We start from the raw sequence: 12,557 nt of genomic DNA, 5'->3' as shown, positions 1-12,557 counted from the left end.
CCTTTCCTCCGCTGAAACTGTTACCACGTCTGCTCTGCAGAGTGGAGGCCGAAGGGATTCCAGTAATACTGATTGCCCTAGATTTGTCCCAGCATCCCTGGTACGCAGACCTAGTGCACCTGGTGGCAGATGCCCCTTGGCGACTGCCCTTACGAGAAGACCCTCTGTCTCAAGGTCCAATTCTCCATCCTGCTTTACCATCGCTGGTTTTAACAGCATGGCTATTAAGAGCCAGGTGTTGAGGAACCGGGGTCTTTCGGACTTGGTGATCTCAACTATGCTGAGAGCACGGAAATCTTCCCAGAAGATATATCATCATTCCTGGAAGGCCTACATCTCCATGTGTGAGGAGAAAGGATGGTGTCCACGCTCCTTCTCTATATCCAGGATCCTGCTGTTTCTACAGCAAGGAGTAGACCAGAAATTGGCTTTAAGCACCATTAAAGGACAAATATCAGCTTTGGCTGTCTTTCTTCAGCGACCCCTGGTGTCTCACTCTCTAGTGAGCACTTTTTGTTCAAGGGGGCGACATATAGTTCCTCCAGTGCGTCCACCGTTACCCCCATGGGATCTGAACCTGGTGTTATCGGCGCTTGAAAAACCGCCATTTGAAAATATCAGACAGATCCCTCTGTTGACTCTTTCCCAGAAAGTGGTCTTTCTAGTGGCCATTACTTCAACCAGGAGGGTTTCAGAACTGGCGGCCTTGTCTTGCAAGTCGACCTATCTGGTTATCCACAAGGAAGGTGTTGTGTCCGCAACTTTCTTTGCTGCTGAAGGTGGTTTCAGCGTTCCACATTAATGAAGACATTGTGTTACCATCTCTGTGTCCTAAGCCGACACATCCTAAGGAGGTGGCCCTTCATGCCCTGGACATGGTTCAGGCTCTGAGGGTGTATTTTCTGCTAAGGCTCCCTTTCAGAAGTCAGACTCCTTGTTTGTTTTGGTAGCTGGTCCAAAAAAAGGCATGGCGGTCTCGTCGGCCACCATTTCCAGGTGGATCAGACAGATTGTAGTACAGGCCTTGAAAGGGCAAGTGCCCCCCTTTCCGGTCATGGCTCACTCTACAAGGGCAATCAAAACGTCTTGGGCCTTCCGACATCAAGCGTCTGTCGCTCAAGCGTGTAAAACGGTGACTTGGTATTCTGTTCACACTTTTACAAAATTCTACAAGGTAGATGTCAGTGCATCGGCTGATGCCTGTTTGGCCGTAAGTTTTGCAGGCGGCTGTATAATTGCAATTGCACTTACATTCTTTCCTGTGTTTTTGGTAAAAACGTAGTACCTTTTAAGTAATGCACTGTTGCTTTTGTTTCCGAAGTTCTGGTGTGGTTTGGAGGTAGTGCCTCTCAGTTGAGGAGCACCCTGTTTTTTTGTGAGTAAAAAAGTTTTGGTTATTCCCACACAATGTCATTTCTGTGGGTAAAGTTTATACTAGTTCCCACATGCCATTGTGGGTGAAGTTTTATGCTGTTTTCCCACCCCTCGTTTTGGTACTGCTTGGGGACATCCCAATGGTCTAAGAGAGGAGCTGTGTCAGTCGGTGAACATAAGAGAAAATAGGATTTTGTGTACTCACCGTAAAATCCTTTTCTCTGTAGTTCACCGACTGACACAGCACCCGCCCCTCCTATTTTTCTTTATGTTATACTGCTTGTTGACGTACTGAAGCTGCAATGCAGGCTGTGGGGTTGTTACCTAAGGGACTGCCCCCTTGGGCGGAACTAGAAAGTTCTAGTTTTATAATTACATGTTAACATGTTCTGCCTAGTCCTCTCTCGAAGGTGGCGTAACAACCCAATGGTCTAAGAGAGGAGCTGTGTCAGTCGGTGAACTACAGACAAAAGGATTTTACGGTGAGTACAAAAAAATCGTATTTTTAAGCCAAAACTTTATTATTTCATTTATGATCAAATTGTGGAGGGTTAAAACTGTTGTCACTTTTTTTTTTTTTTGCCAGCTGTGTCCCATTAAGGCAATATCCTTCCACTTTGTATGGTGCATAGACGCTGATTGGCTACCAACTTCAGCTTGGTCAATTAAGCTTTGCCCAAAAAAACTGGAAGCTGATTGGTCACTATGCAGTGCTGCCCCAGATTTTGGCACTCTCCATTTTTAGTAAATCATTGGATGTTTTTCCCCTCTATTCCTGTTTTGACTTCAAATTTTGGGTTTACCCTTGCTTTCATTCCTGGTGACACTGGTGACACTGGTGATCAGTACTGTGATGAACCACCGTACTCCTGAGAAGTATGTCTACCACATGAGCTTCCTTTGCCCCGTACCAGCATGATCCACGATCCCTCAGCTCCCGCAGTCACTTGTCAAGACAGCAGTGTAGGATGAACCACAGCATAAGACTTTATTTGAAGAAAAGCCCTAAGTATATATCTCTGGAGACCCCCTCCTCGTTAGCATAGAGACACAGGGTGGGATAAACTTTCCATTCAATAAAATGACAGACAGGTACATTCAAACTTGTCAACACATCTATAAACAAAATCTGGGCATGCAGCCAGCAACTAGGTACTGAAACATTTAACCTTTCAACAACTATTCAAAACAGACCCGTTTCACACTGTAGCTCTTTTCAGGCGCTTTCATGCTTAAAAAAAGCACCTGAAAGCTCATGAAAACCTATTTTCTTTAAAATCAATGAACGCTGGCAGGGTGGTGAAAAAAAAAACCCCTCTCCATTGAAATGAATGGACATTTCAGGGGTGTACTCACTTTTGTTCCCAGCAGTTTAGACATTAATGGCTGTGTGTTGAGTTATTTTGAGGGGACAGCAAATGTACACTGTTATACAAGCTGTATACTCACTACTTTTCATTGTAGCAAAGTGTAATTTCTTCACTGTTGTCACATGAAAGGATATAATAAAATATTTTCAAAAATGTGAGGGGTGTACTCACTTTTGTGAGATACTGTATATCCAACACATGTGCAAAATGGAGCTCCAAAAGCCATTTACCAAAAGGTTATGACCCTATGTTTAGGAGCAGTCATTTTGCACACATGGTGGATATATATATATATAGCGTCATTTTCCTCTTTGGGAGACACACATTTGTTTTGTTTTTTTTGCAATAATATCACATGACATAGAAAAACTGAACTACCACTATTTCATTCTCTAGGGTCTCTGCTTTCATAAAAAATATAATGTTTTAGCAGTTTATGTAATCTTCAGGTGTAAAATGATTGCAAAAAAAAACATCTCACAGTGAAAGGGTTAATGAAATCTCATTTCTTTTTTTTTTTTTTATCACAGTGTTATGTCCCCCAAGGGAAGAAGTATAGTACTTTGTCCCATCTTCCTAAGTGCTGTGGAAGGCTAACTACGTGAGCGGACACAATGCACCCCTCCTCTCATGGCTTGACAGCCCTCCCTTGGGTACAAAATATTGTACTAAAAATTTAATTAGACTTCTTCTTTAACACCTTGGTGCAGGCCGTATGTAAATATGCGGCATCTCGGCTCCTGGTCCTTAGCGCCAAGCGTAATTGCTTGAATGAATTGCTGCCGATACACCTGAGACATTACCGTCATCTAACCAAAAGCTCCTGATCGCTCCTTGCGATGGGGAGTTTTCAGATCATGTGACCGCTGTGACAGCTAATCGTGTTGGTCATATGGTCTTAAGCCCCACCTTGCCTCCCAGCATCATTAGGGCCGGGAGGCATCGGCGCTAAGAGTTTAACCTTTAATAGAGTTAGAGTTTAAACTTAGAGTTTAAGTTTAATGGTCTAAGGTTATCAGTGGTGTACCCCAAGGTTCAATGCTGGGACCCTTACTTTTTATCCAAATAACAATTTATTAAGTTTTCGTGGTCGCATAACAAAAGTAGTAGTGCAGGCATACAGCAATAGTAACATGGCTTCCAAAACACAGGAGGCCCAACGTAAGTGGGCAGTGCAGAAAAGTACAGTGACCCTTACTTTTTAATATCTTTATAAATGATATTGGGTCGGGGATCAAAAGTAACATTTCCGTCTTTGCAGATGACACCAAGCTATGCAGTGGAATAACGTCCTTACAGGATGTCTCCAATTTACTAGCAAACCTCAATGCTCTATCTATGACTTGTGGCAGATGAGGTTTAATGTTGATAAATGTAAAGTTATGCACTTGGGGGCTAAGAATATGCATACAGACCCGGATTGGACTGCCTGGGTAAGGGCTGAGATCTGCTTCCAAAGGTGAGGCCCCACTTTCTGACTCCATTTTGGCTAGATCGTATTGTCATGTACCTTATAGCAGAGTCCAAAATGCTGAGGGTTGCCTCTTGCACGATTCCGGTCCCAACACTCCTGGTAGTGAAAGGGTGCAGGTGCCTGAAGGCTGGAGCTCAGATATACAGGATCCTCTCGGAGAAAGGTGGGAAGACTGATCACCAGAACTGTTCAGCGGCAGCCAGGCAGGTAAGTATGGATTCAGGAACAACTGCAACGTCAGGAACAGGCAAAGGTTGGCAACTGGCTGACAACAAGGTACATAAACAGAAGGCAAGTTTGTAGTCAAGGATAGGCAGAGGTTGGCAACGGGCTTGCAGAGAGGTACAGAATCAGGAAGCAGAGCCGTAGTAGAGAATCCAAGCCGAGGTCTGTATAATCAGTAAAGGTAGATAACAGGCAGGGGTGATCCAGGAGAATGGTCAAGGAAGCCGGGTTTGTCAAGAGCAAGGTAACAGGTCAAACAGCAATCAGGAACTCAGGAACAAGCTGAAGATGATCCAGCACTGTTATCAGGCAGAGACTCTGTTTATATAGGGCACCATGCACCAGGATTGGTGGACGTAAATGTGCGTGCGCGAGTGTGCACACACGTTCACATTGGTGCGCACGTTCGTTCCGGAACTCGTTCGTCTCTGTCGGGGACACTGCGCATGGCCATTGGCATTAGCGGAATGGGAATTACCACTGCTGCACAGAGATGGGCATTAGTACTGTGAGTTCTCTGACCATGTCCATTGGCATTAGTGGAATGTGAATTAGCCACTGCTGCACTGAGATGGGAATTAGCACTGTGAGTTCTCTGACGTTGTGCCAGGTTGATAGGTGTTAAAACAGCCTGAAGTGACTGGAGAGGATGCCAAAGGCCTTTTCAATTACCCATCTGGCATGAGAGAGTGTATAATTAAAGATTCTCTGCTCTGGGATAACGGTCCTCATAGGAAAGGGCTTCATAAGATGTTCCCCCGAGCAAAGGCCTCATCTGCCATAAAAACAAAATTAACCACCTTCAGACCGGACCATTTTGCTGGTAAATGACCAGAGGTCTTTTTACAATTTGGCACTGCGCTGCTTTAACTGGTAATTGTGCGGTCATGCAATGTTGTACCCAAACAAAATTTGCGTCCTTTTCTTCCCACAAATAGAGCTTTCTTTTGATGGTATTTGATTGCCTCTGCGATTTTTATTTTTTGCGATATAAACGTAAAAAGACCGCAAATTTTGAAAAAAAATGATATTTTCTACTTTTTGTTATTAGAAAAATCCAATAAACTCAATTTTAGTCATACATTTAGGCCAAAATGTATTCAGCCACATGTCTTTGGTAAAAAAAAAGTCAATAAGTGTATATTTATTGGTTTGCGCAAAAGTTGTCACATCTACAAACTAAGGTACGTTTTCTGGAATTTACGCAGCTTTTAGTTTACGACTGCCTATCTCATTTCTTGAGGTGCTAAAATGGCAGGGCAGTACAAAACCCCCCCAAATGACCCCATTTTGGAAAGTAGACACCCTAAGGAAATTGATAAGTGGCATGTTGAGCCCATTGAATATTTTATTTTTTTGCCTCAAGCGATTGAATAATGACAAAAAAAAATTTTTTTTTTTTTTTACACAAAGTTGTCACTAAATGATATATTGCTTACACATGCTATGGGCATATGTGAAATGACACCTCAAAATAAATTCTGCTGCTTCTCCTGAGTACGGGGATACCACATATGTGGGACTTTTTGGGAGCCTAGCCGCGTACGGGGCCCCGAAAACCAAGCACCGCCTTCAGGCTTTCTAAGGGCGTAAATTTTTGATTTCACTTCTCACTACCTATTACAGTTTTGAAGGCCATAAAATGCCAAGATGGCACAAAACCCCCACAAATGACCCCATTTTAGAAAGTAGACACCCCAAGCTATTTGCTGAGAGGCATTTTGAGTCCATGGAATATTTTATATTTTGCCACAAGTTGCGGGAAAATTACAAACTTTAATTTTTTTTTATTTTTTTTTCACAAAGTTGTCACTAAATGATATATTGCTCACACATGCTATGGGCATATGTGAAATGACACCCCAAAATAAATTCTGCTGCTTCTCCTGAGTACGGGGATACCACATATGTGGGACTTTTTGGGAGCCTAGCCGCGTACGGGGCCCCGAAAGCCAAGAACCGCCTTCAGGTTTTCTAAGGGCGTAAATATTTGACTTCACTCCTCAATACCTATTACAGTTTTGAAGGCCATAAAATGCCAAGATGGCACAAAACCCCCACAAATGACCCCATTTTAGAAAGTAGACACCCCAAGCTATTTGCTGAGAGGCATGTTGAGTCCATGGAATATTTTATATTTTGCCACAAGTTGCGGGAAAATTACAAACTTTTTTTTTTTTTTTTCACAAAGTTGTCACTAAATGATATATTGCTCACGCATGCCATGGGCATATGTGAAATGACACCCCAAAATAAATTCTGCTGCTTCTCCTGAGTACGGGGATACCACATATGTGGGACTTTTTGGCAGCCTAGCCGCGTACGGGGCCCCGAAAACCAAGCACCGCCTTCAGGCTTTCTAAGGGCGTTACAGTTTTGAAGGCCATAAAATGCCAAGATGGCACAAACCCCCCCAAATGACCCCATTTTGGAAAGTAGACACCCCTAAATTTAGGGGTACACTAGTGAGACTAGGTAATAAATGGCGGGTGCCCTGAAACTATAAAAAAAATAACTAACCAACCAGCGTCACCTGTAACAGTTATATGGTGATCACTGGTGAAAGGGTTAACTAGGGGGCAATCAGGGGGCTTTATGCGGTAGTATATGGGGGTCCCTGGCGCTATAAAAAGCTGCGGTGAACCTAAATACCTACCTGCCTAACAAGCGTCACCTGTGACACTAATACAGTGATCAGAAAAACGATCGCTTATTAGGCTGGGTTCACACTGGAGCGATGCGGGAACGCCACGAATCCGCGGCGGGTTCCCGCATCACATGCCTCCCGGCGGCAGTTCACACTGCCCTATGCGAACTGCTGGGAGTGTCAGTGAAATGTTAATGACACCCCCAGATCAGTTCGCATATCGCAGTGCGATCTGCAAACTCGGATCGCATGGTGTGAACACCCATGCGATCCGATTCTGCTGCGGACCAAAAAAAGGGTCCCGTGCGAGTTTGCGGCGGGTGCGACACGAATTCAGCCATACTATCTGTATGGCTGAACTCGAATCGCACAGAGATCGGATGTGATTTGCACTGCAGTGCGGTGCGAATCACATCCATTCTCATAAACCGCTGCAATGTGAACCCAGCCTTAGTGACACTGGCGACGGGGGGTGATCACGGGGTTAAACCTTTATTGGGGGGGTTAGGGGGGTACCTTAGAACTAAAGGGGGCTAACCCTAACTGCCCTAACAGTTATTACAGTCACAAATGACACCCGCCGGGTGATCAGGGGGTTAAACCTTAATTAGGTAATAAATGGCGGGTGCCCTGAAACTATAAAAAAATAACTAACCAACCAGCGTCACCTGTAACAGTTATATGGTGATCACTGGTGAAAGGGTTAACTAGGGGGCAATCAGGGGGCTTTATGCGGTAGTATATGGGGGTCCCTGGCGCTATAAAAAGCTGCGGCGAACCTAAATACCTACCTGCCTAACTAGCGTCAGCTGTGACACTAATACAGCGATCAGAAAAACTATCGCTTATTAGGCTGGGTTCACACTGGAGCGATGCGGGAACGCCATGAATCCGCGGCAGGTTCCCACATCGCATGCCTCCCGGCGGCAGTTCACACTGCCCTATGCGAACTGCTGGGAGTGTCAGTGAAATGTTAATGACACCCCCAGATCAGTTCGCATATCGCAGTGCGATCTGCAAACTCGGATCGCATGGTGTGAACACCCATGCGATCCGATTCTGCTGCGGGCCAAAAAAAGGGTCCCGTGCGAATTTGCGGCGGGTGCGGCGGGTGCGACACGAATTCAGCCATACTATCTGTATGGCTGAACTCGAATCGCACAGAGATCGGATGTGATTTGCACTGCAGTGCGGTGCGAATCACATTCGTTCTCATAAACCGCTGCAATGTGAACCCAGCCTTAGTGACACTGGCGACGGGGGGTGATCACGGGGTTAAACCTTTATTGGGGGGGTTAGGGGGGCACATTAGAACTAAAGGGGGCTAACCCTAACTGCCCTAACAGTTACTACAGTCACAAATGACACCAATGCAAAAAAAAAAAAAAGCAATTGGTGTCACTGTGACTGGGGGGGCAGGGGTAATTGGGGGGGTGATCGGGGGTAAAGGGGGGGTGTGAGTGTGCCTGGCATGTTCTACTGTATGTGGGGTGTGTTGGTGCAACTCACCGAACCTCTCTCCTCGGTGCCGGAACGAAAACTACCGACACGGAGGAGAGAATACATCACTTCCTCTCTTGTGTTTACATTACAGGAGAGGAAGTGATGTCACCGGACATTTTCATTCGCCGGGAGCGATCGAGAGGGGGTGGCCATGAATGAATGGCCGTCCCCTCGTCCGGGATCGCTCCCGAACGAATACCGACCGCCGCGGGCCCCCGACCGGCGGGCAGGCAAGGACGTACATGTAAGCCCTTATGCCTGCCCGTGCCATTCTGCCGACGCACATCGGCGTGCGGCGGTCGGCAAGTGGTTAAGGCCCTCAACATTGGCCTCAGCAGGTGACAAATTTAGGGGCCGTTCTGGAGCTGATGGTAGAACACAGTCTGCATTATCACCTCTCCATCTGAGTTGCGCCCGTTCTTCCCAACATCCAAAAAAAGGAACTCATACGTTGCAGACACTACAGCTAGCGGGACTATGTTGCAAAAGCCCTCGTAGTTGAAGTAATATGAGCCCGAGTTGGGTGGTGGGAAAATCCCACTGATGCTGGAACTGGCCTGCAACATCCTGCCATTGCTGGGGGTTGGAAGGAAATAGTAGAATCAAAAAATAAAGAAGAAATAACTACTCCAGCACATAACATTGCAAGCAGATTTGAAACAAACATTCTTGGTGAACATAAATATAAAATTTGTTTGTTTTGGTGGGGGGAGGTAATGGGTAGATTTTTTGGACAGGTAACCCTCTCCACTTCCATGAGAGCAGAATGCATAAATAATGTGTGATACTTTGGCCAGCCCCTCCTTACTTACACTATTGCCCAGTGGACAGGTAAGAAGTGTCATAATCTTAAAAATATGGATACACACTGTCCAAATTGAAGCACATTTTGCCACTGATAAATTACCTATCAAGATAATAGGAGCAAAAAAATTTCTACGATACAATTTGAAGGTAATCAGGCAGGCCCTTGCACTACATGCTTTGGTGAATTCATCCAGAAATATGACCACAAAAGAGGTATAGTGTATATGGGTTTTGCAAAGTCAGCAGATAGAGAATTTGTATTGGTTGACTTAGCATTTGGGGGGGGGGGGGGGGGGCGAATCCGAATGAGTTTGTACACCAAAAAAATGGCCTCTTGCACTCTGCCTGAATTTGAGGCCAATAATATTTGGACACGTTTTAGGGGAAGCACAAAAATGTAGCTGACAAAATAAATTGTTAAGTTACTAGGCTAGGTGTGTATGGGCCCAGGATAGCATGCTGGGGAGGTTGGTGAAGGAAAATATGCATGAAGGACAAAAAAGGAGCATAAAAAGATTACAGCATGCATGAGGACAAAGAGGGCATTCACAGCGTATTGCAATAATGGTAATTATGGAATCAAGAAATTAATACAATACATTAGTAAACATTCAATGCATAGAATGTGATGTTAAAGGCTAAAACTCACCCGAATATAGTACTTCTGCAGGACTTGAATAATGGCAGAACAGGTCTCTGGAATAATGAGTCCCACAGCTTGGGGGAGATCCCAGTCGTAAACTTGAGGTCCTGGAGGATTCTCCTTGTCACCAAGTACCGCAAGGAGTCCAGCGGCTAATTAGCCCATAGGATCGCTTTTACGAAGTAGGGCCTTGCCGGCTGAATTTTTTTTTACCGGGGTTATGGCTGACAGCAGCAGCCATGGACCTGATATAACTGCTTGAACACCGTGACGTACTTGTATGTGACTGTACAGGCAAGTGGTTAATGAAATATTTCTCACACATGTCATGGGCATATGTGGAATTAACCCCATAACACATTCTGCTACTTTTACAGAGTATGGGGATATCACATGTGAGAGACTTTTTAGGAGCCTAGCAATGTACATGAGCCCAAAAACCAATGACCATCTTCAGGCTTTTAAAGGGTGTGACTTTTTCATTTCATTTCCTGACTACCTATCACAGTTTTAGAAATGTTGTGGGCAACTTTGTGGAAAAAAGTAAAAAACATTTTTTTTTTTTTAAATTTTCCAGAAATTTTAAGCAAAAAATAAATGATTCCATGGACTCAACATTCCTCTCAGCAAATACATTGGGGTGTTTACTTTCCAAAAAATATTCATGGGGGGGTGTTTGTACTCCCTTGGCATCTTAGCACCTCCCAAAATGTGATAGGCAGTCAAATAGTAAAAAGCTGCATAAATTTCAAGTGTAAATCATATTTATTACAGATTTTTTATAAATTCTTTATTTGCGAAATAACAATATAACAGTAAACATACTTTGATACAAAGAACAAAACTATTTGTGATTATAACATCTGCATGTCTCGACTTTTCAGAGCATGTGAAGATAATAACATGTTATAGGCCTGGGTTGAGACTTCTGTGGTCCCAGTCTGGGATATCAGTCTCATGATTATGGAACTCCTTGCGTCCCTTGTGTTGGCATTTCTGTTTCATTGGTAAGTATGGGATAAGAGTTGATGTCAACTCATGAGTCAACATTCCTTTAAGAGAAGAGAGAAAGAAAGATAAGTCAAATGAAGGAAAGTAAGAAAAGGGGGTAAGAGACAGGAGAGGGGAGAAGGGTAGGTTTGGGCAAGAGTGATATATTTCAAGCTATTCTTTCTTTTAATTTTTACGATTATGGCTTACAACTAGTGAAAACCCAAAATTCTGTATCTCAGAAAATTTGAATACTACATAAGACCAATAAAAAAAAAGGATTTTTAATACAGAAATGTTGGCTTACTAAAAAGTATGTCCATGTACAGTATAGTATGCACTCAATACTTGGTCGGTGCTCCTTTTGCATGAATTACTGCATCAATGCAGTGAGGCAAGGGGGCGATCTGCCTGTGGCACCGCTGAGGCGCTGAGGTGTTATGGAACATCAGGTTGCTTTGATAGTGGCTTTTAGCTCATCTGCATTGTTGGGTCTGGTGTCTCCTATCTTCCTCTTGACAATACCCCACTGATTCTCTATGGGGTTTAGGTCAGGAGAGTTTCCTGGCCAATCAAGCACAGTGATACCATGATCATTAAACCATTTATTGGTACTTTTGACAGTGTGGGCAGGTGCCAAGTCCTGATGCAAAATGAAATCAGCATCTCAATAAAGCTGGTGAGCAGAGGGAAGCATGAAGTGCTCTAGAATTTCCTGTAAGAGGGCTGCGCTGACTGTGAACTTGATAAATCACAGCGGACCAACACCAGCAGATGACATGGCTCCCCAAATCCTCACAGACTGTGGAAAATTTTCATTTGGAAATCAAGGTCCCAGAGTCTGGAGAAAGAGTGGAGAGGCACAGAATCCAAGTTGCATGATGTCCACAGTCAGTCATGAATTGGGGAGCCATGTAATTTTCTGGTGTTGGTCTACTGCGTTTTATCGTCCAAAGTCAGCACAGCCCTCTATCAGGAAATTCTAGAGCACTTCAAGCTTCCCTGTGCTGACCAGCTTTATTGCTAATTTCATTTTCCAGCAGGACTTGGCACTGCCAAAAGTACCAATATCTGGTTTAATGATCATGGTATTACTGTGTTTGATTGACTAGCCAACTCGCCTGACCTAAACCCCATAGAGAATCTGTGGGGTATTGTCAAGAGGAAGATGAGAGACACCAGATCCAACAATGCATATGAGCTGAAGGCCGCTATCAAAGAAACCTGGGTTTCCATAACACCACAGCAGTGCTACAGGCTGATCACCTCCATGCCACACCACATTGATGCAGTAATTCATGCAAAAGGAGCCCTGACCAAGTGTTGAGTGCATACTAGGGGTGTGCATCTTCACTGGTCTCATGATTCAATTAGATTATGATTATCTGGTCAACGATTCGATTCCATGATGCATCACTATTACTGACTCGCTTCCACTTCGGCTTGGGCCGCCTAGGTGGCCCTTCCTCTCTGTAATCTTCTGGGACACATCACAGGTCCCAGAAGATTGCCCGGCTGTGCAGG

Source organism: Lithobates pipiens, unplaced genomic scaffold (assembly GCF_037356315.1).
Source record: "Lithobates pipiens isolate NorthernLeopardFrog02 unplaced genomic scaffold, aLitPip1_a1.2 Scaffold_19, whole genome shotgun sequence".
NCBI lineage: Eukaryota > Metazoa > Chordata > Amphibia > Anura > Ranidae > Lithobates > Lithobates pipiens.
Note: the sequence above shows the minus strand (reverse complement) of the source record.